The sequence below is a fragment of the Lonchura striata genome, chromosome 3, assembly GCF_050655825.1.
Source record: "Lonchura striata isolate lonStrDom1 chromosome 3, ASM5065582v1, whole genome shotgun sequence".
NCBI classification, from domain to species: Eukaryota; Metazoa; Chordata; class Aves; order Passeriformes; family Estrildidae; genus Lonchura; species Lonchura striata.
In genome coordinates, this window is record NC_140705.1 from 35,352,918 (window position 1) to 35,357,785 (window position 4,868).

Here is a 4,868-nt window from a genome sequence, read left to right on the forward strand (position 1 = left end):
CCTGGCAAAGAGGCACTGCAGCACCATTGCCCCAGGGAAGCTGGGCTGAGGCAAGTTGTGACAGACGGCTTGCAGAGACCACATCTCAGAAGTGAGATTCAGGGGAGTTGAAGCTTGCATGCTGTAGAGCACAATACCAACCAGACAGGCTCTAATCAAGTCAAAAGCCTGTGACAAACACCAGCCTTGGTGGAGCATTGGTTGGGTTATATCATACTAAGATGCCGCTAAAGCATTAAGCAAAGCAGATTCCATACAAGCTGTGAGCAGTAAGAGAACTGCCTGTACAGGAACGAGCTACTGAAGTTTGGGAGGTGCTACAAGACAGCATCCTGCTAAATATGCCTGCAAAATAACCAAGGGAGAGTGATGGAGTAAGTGGGGCATTTGCTGAACACTTACTAGTGCCACTGAGAGAGATGGCAAGAACATACCCTAAGTAAGGCACACACATAGGATAATAGATTATTATTTTGAGCATTGTACAAATAAAAAAGTCACAAACAGACTTTGCTCCAGCACAGCAGAGCCAGAACGTGCTGTGCCCGTAGCATGCCACAGACATTAACACTTTGTCTGCTGGATGTGAGTGGGTTGGTGCTCTGTCCTCTGGCCTGTGCTCCCAGACTGGCCTTTGCTGCTGAGCTGAGGCTGCAGTTGCTCCGCTTGGAGCAAGAAGACATCACTGACAGCACCAAGCAGCACATCACAGCTCCAGGGTGTCTGAGGCTGCAGTACTGACATGTAGACAAGGAAGGACCAGAGAAAAACAGCAAACTAACGATCAATTGACACTTTCTCGCTGAGGAGTATGATTCTGCCAAGTTCTGAATTTCAGTAGATTCATTAGGACAGCATTTCTGAAAGGGCAGCTCTGCTTTTCCCTACAGAAATAGTATCTGTTTATACCTCAGGCTCCTACTAACAGCCAGGGACCACCCAAGAATAACATAAGCCTGAGAATATTTCTGAGAAGTTTAAATATAAAATTACACATTATTTACACTAGTATTTTTGGTATCATCTGTCAACTGTTAACTGCAGAAATTAATCCAAATAAATGAGGATGCTGTTTTGTTAATTTGCTTATGAGAAGTAATTGCAGTGCAGTGGATTACTGGTTACTGACAGCACAACAGATCATCTTTTCAGAGGGAATTATCTCCTTAGGAAGGCAACAGGGTGTCATGCAGGGCTCAGAAAAAGGCAGTTTTGAGAAAAGGACTAAAAATGACTATGGTGAATCTGCTGAGTCTCTCTTAGAGTATCTCATCATACCCAGCACAAGGTGCTTCAGAGAGAGCTGCAAGAGCCCTTAAAATTGGATTTGAATCACTCTAGTGCTGAACAAGAACCTGTTTTAGAGTGGTTCTGTTGACACCTGTTTCTGAGCAGTCAGCCACCACATAAAGATGGACAAGTGGGTGGGAGCAGCCACCTGCCAGTACAAAACAGCACCTCTGGAACCTGCTTGAACAACATTTCTCTATTCCCTCCTAGATTAGCATCATTCTGCTGCCCTGGGATTAAGCACTGCGTTTGTTTGCTAGAAAACTGCAAAACAACTCAGATTTGCCCCCAGCTAGGGTTGTATAGGTTAGGCAGGAAAGTCTCAAGAGGTTCTTGATCTCCACTAGGTCATGGCTACCAGAATTACTCAAAAGAAGTGAGATTCATTTCACTTCACTGTACATATCTAAACGTTAATCATCTTTACCTAAGCAAGTCACCCTGGGCTCCCTTCTGACTCAGTGGAGAGAAATGGGCCCCTCCAAAAGGCAGCTCATTTCATCTTCCCCTAGAGGATGCCTAAGATGGATGAGATGAGTTGCCTTCTGGAGGTGTCTATTTCTCTCCATTAGCTATACAGAAAGCCTGAGGTGGTGTGCTTGCACTCTGATGATTAACTCACAATGTCAGAAGCTAAAGGCAGATGAATCCCACGTGCACTGCATCAGCATTTGAGCAGCCAGCCCTGCAGACAGAAGGGATGGGGTTACAGAGCACACTGTTGATAGCCACTCTGGTGGCTCCTTCCAGCCCTGCAGAGACATGCCTGGTGACATGTCCAATGACCACCTAGGAAGGAAATAGCAACCTAAATGCAAAGAATGGATCAGGAAATGAGAAGGGCAATATATTAAAGAAAGAAAAAGACATGTGCAGATAGCAAACAGTCCGTTATTCCCTGCTGGGTGTCTCCTATCCAAAACATCATGGCTCAGCATGACCAGTTATATCTGAATGATCCAGAACTGAAGTATGACTGTCTTGTGGTTAGCCCACAAGATGGTCCACACTACTTTTCCCAGTACATCCACAGTTCTGCCATGATGGAAATTTGGTAGACTGAACAGATGTATGCACACATACCTCAATGCATATTGTCTTGTCTGAAAGGCACATTTCTTTCCATGGCAAGACATTTGTGATATCTGATAGGAAGCAACTCAGCAGGCTTTACATCTACCTAGAAACACACCCAAGAAATCACTGATCAGGTTGGAGGAGTATTGCTGGGATGCAGTAAGAGATGGTCCAGTTATGGTGATTTCTCCCCACCATGCAAGCTGAGTACTTGTCCCCAGTACCACTTAGTAGAAATTAAAGAGTCCTCTTATCACTGCTCAGAGCTGGGCAGATAAGACACAAAACTCTCTTGAGTACCAGCCTGGTGCCATAATTACTGACTAATGCTGTCTCTGTAGCCTGTCACAAGAACAGTTTTTGGCAGTCATTTCAGCTCCTTTCACAGTCACATGAAATTAATTTAATTAGTTTTTAAAATCTAAGGAATAATGGGATTTAATTGACTTAATGTGAAACTTTCTGGGCTGTCACTCCACCCAGCTTCCGATCAACTTGAAATCATTCAGCTGTGAGTGACTGATGTTTGTGCTTTTCATTGAGAACACTTTGTTTCAGTTAAAATCCTTCATTCCATGCTTAATTTTTGCATAAAATTATTTTTATTTTGCAGTCTGTGTTTTCATTGTCTGGTACCGTGGATGAAGGGCTCTCCATGTGGTATTGATACAGCCAGCTCCTACTGCTGGAAGTTTGTTTTACCAGTAGCTGCAGTATTTTAGGGGAAGATGGGTGAGATGTAGAGTTGCTGCCTGTGACACATGTCAGAGCAAGTTGTTTTACAGAACCATGCACATATCTAAATACATCCTAATCATGATGATGGCCCTGCTGAAGATTATGGCCCTGCTATGGCTGATGTATGAACACATATCAGCCTTATCATCCTCCTCTGACGCCCAAATAGAAGAGATGTCAGAAACTTTCTGAAAAGTCTGAGACAGAAACTTTATTCAGCACTGATGACCATAAAAAATGCTTGGGAATCTCATTCCTTTGTTGTTCAAAATTTGAGAAGCGTATTAGCACATCATTGATGAGATCCAGAGATTGCTCTTTATCTATGTCATCTTCCATTCTCATTTTAGATCATGGAGCCCTCCAGCAGTCTTGAATGCACTTCACGAGAAAGCACCAGTACAGAGTTCTTTAATTTTTCTGTCCCATTGGTAAAGTGGGAGAGACAGGAACAGAGAGTTAGATTTTTAAACCACCACTCCACATAAAAACACAGGTTTCTAAAGCTATACATAATAATACCATTTCTGATTAGGGACAATCTCATTAGAATAAAGCAGAGGTTCTTTTACTTCTTGTTTTCCTAGCGTCCCATGCATCCTTCCTTCCTTAGAAAAGCAGAAGCTTTTTAAGACTCTCCTGTGGGATTTTTATACTAATTATTTGGTATGTGAGGAAGCTTCCATCCTACCTATTTTGGTGGAAAATATAGCATCGAAGTTGCATCTGACAAAGTTAACATTACTAGTAGAAATTATGTCATTCTCAGAGGGAGCTACTTGATTTTTAGTCATTGATAACCTCTAAACTCTCTCTGTGGTACTTTCATAGGATATGCTTCGCTCTGTACAGCGTATACATGGCAAAACTGAGCCACTCCACTCCCGTGTGCTCAGACAGCGTGGACGCAGCGCTACAATCCCAAAACACGCTCGCAAGTCCACATGGTTCTCACTCCAGCTCCGCCTGTCCCAGGAGCCGTCTCCTGCATTGGTCAGCACCGGGTGATCAGGGACGGGCTGTGAAGAGCGGGCAAGCCCCAAGCAGGCTCTCCCGGTTCCCAGACAGTCCCCGCACCAGGTACCAGCCCTGGAAGCGCGCTGCCGCTGGCGCAGCTCTCTCCGTGCGGCTGAGCTCCAGCCAGGAGCGGGCTGAGCCACGCCGCAGCTGGGCTCCAGCCGGGGCGGCAGCCGCGGCCGCCCCCGCCCCGACAGGGCAGCGGCAGCGCCCCCGGCCCGGGCCGGGCGGCGGCCGCGGCCGTGCCTGGGCAGCGGCAGCAGCCGCGCCGGGCGGGAGCAGCGCCGGCGGCTTGGCCGCGGCGGCGGCACCGGGGCCGCTCGCTCCGCACGCCTCGGTGCCCGGAGGTGCCTCGGCGGGCGCGGCGGGGAGGGGCGGTGCCGTGTTGCCGCTGCCGCGGAACAGAACGGAGCTGCTGCGTCCTCATCCTCATCCTCATCCTCATCCCCATCCTCACCTCCCCTCCCCTCCCTCGGCGCGACCCCGCCGGCTCCCCCCGCCCAGGGGGGCGGGAAGGCAGCGGGCGCTGCCCGCGGTCGCGGCGCGCCCCGAAGCGGCTCCGCACGGCGTTTCCCCCACCCCGCCCGCTGCCGCCGATAAATCCCAGCGCCGGGAGCAGCGCGGCACTCGGCGGCTGCCGCGCTGCGGGGAGGCGGCGGAGCTCGGCCCCCTCCCCGCGGCGGACACCCCCAACAGGGGAGCAGGAGCCGCGGCATCGGAGCCCAGGTGAGCGCCCGGGGCCGGGG

The 4,868-nt window shown here is 49.1% G+C and overlaps 1 protein-coding gene and 1 long non-coding RNA gene across 8 annotated transcripts in view; one reads left to right on the forward strand and one right to left on the reverse strand.

The window, feature by feature from the left end:
* Positions 1-3,290: 3,290 nt before the first annotated feature.
* Positions 3,291-4,619, reverse strand: LOC146767856 (uncharacterized). The gene is made up of 2 exons (XR_014953667.1): positions 4,580-4,619; positions 3,291-3,525 (listed from the first exon to the last, which is right to left on the reverse strand). It is a non-coding gene; the product is annotated as an uncharacterized LOC146767856 (long non-coding RNA).
* HTR1E (5-hydroxytryptamine receptor 1E) overlaps positions 4,539-4,868 on the forward strand; it is a 34,714-nt gene continuing 34,384 nt past the window's right edge. For 5 of the 7 annotated variants that reach the window (XM_085574813.1, XM_085574815.1, XM_085574814.1 and 2 more), the window contains exon 1: positions 4,541-4,848. The gene's annotated coding sequence lies outside the window, so the exon portion shown is untranslated. Of the gene's footprint in view, positions 4,849-4,868 lie in introns of all 7 variants that reach the window. The other 2 variants (XM_085574818.1, XM_021546269.4) reach the window with 1 other exon arrangement.